The sequence below is a fragment of the Colobus angolensis genome, unplaced genomic scaffold, assembly GCF_000951035.1.
Source record: "Colobus angolensis palliatus isolate OR3802 unplaced genomic scaffold, Cang.pa_1.0 Scaffold2, whole genome shotgun sequence".
Taxonomy (NCBI): Eukaryota; Metazoa; Chordata; class Mammalia; order Primates; family Cercopithecidae; genus Colobus; species Colobus angolensis.
Window position 1 is genome coordinate 6,913,484 of NW_012115154.1, and position 1,398 is coordinate 6,914,881.

Below are 1,398 nucleotides of genomic sequence, written 5' to 3' on the forward strand. Positions count from 1 at the left end.
AAGGACCCTGCCATATTGGATTAGGGCCCACCCACAGGACTTCATTTAAGCTTAACTGCCTCTTTGAAGGCCCCATCTTCAAATACAATCACACTGTGGGTTAGGACTTCAACATATGAACCTGGGGAGAGGGGAACATAATTCGGTCCATAACAGGGAGTTAGCTTTGTTGCAGAAAGCCTCAATATGCCCATGCTGGAACTTCTATAATACTTTTATAATACTCACTACTGATTTACAAAAAAGATTTCAAAATCTATGCCTGGGAATGGCTTTTGCTAGTGCCTGAGACTATCTCCCATCTTTTCTTCCAGAAGCAAGCAGCAGCAACAGCTCAACCTTGACCGCTCACCACCCAGACCCTGGGACCCTGGAGCTGTGCCTCAGTAAGCTTCTCCTGCCAACCGCTCTAACCCCGGAACTGGCCCTCCGCCTGGGAGGGAAACAAAGGCCTCCCTGCTTTCCGTTGGTTGGTGTCAAGTGGCCAAGGGCCTTCCTGGCCTTCCTGTGCACCAGTGTGGTTTGTCCCAGAACTATTTGCAGAGCAGGTCTAAAAGGTTTTCTTGGCTCTGATCCCCATCTAGGTGCACAATCTTTGACACAGATCGCTTTAATGACCCATCCCAGGTCAGCAGCTAACAATGCCCTAGGTTCAAATGCTTGAAGAAGTCTGCAGGTGGAAAGGCCATAAAAAATCATCTAGTCCAACTTCCACCCAATGCAAGAGCTTGGTTTTGCTGTCCTTGACATACATATTTCTTCTTCTTCTATGCACGTTCTTCCTGTTCTTGCATACTTCTAGCCACAAAGTGCTCAGTAATCCATAGAGCAACCACTATTATGCATGTCTAGCTAATAGAAAGTTTTGCAGCTGGGCACAGTGGCTCATGCCTATAATCCCAGCACTTTGGGAAGCCGAGGTGGGCAGATCACCTGAGGTCGGGAGTTCGAGACCAGCCTGACCAACATGGTGAAACCCCATCTCTACTAAAAATACAAAAAAATTATCAGGTCTCTACTAAAAACACAAAAAAATACAGGTGGTGGCATGCACCTGTAGTGCCAGCTACTAGGGAGGCTGAGACAGAAGAATTGCTTGAACCTGGGAGGCAGAGGTTGCAGTGAGCCAAGATTGCACCACTGCACTCCAGCTGGGGCAACACAGTGAGACTCCCTCTCAAAAAGAAAAGAAGAAAGTTTCGCTTTATTTTGTCTGGTTCCCTTTATCCTGCCCTCACTGAATGACCAAATACATTAACTTGGGCACTTAAAAGGAAGGGTAGGCCAGGCGTGGTGGGTCATGCCTGTAATCCCAGCACTTTGGGAGGCTGAGGCAGGTGGATCACTTGAGACCAGGAGTTCGAGACCAGCCTGGCCAACAGGGTGAAACCCCTTCTC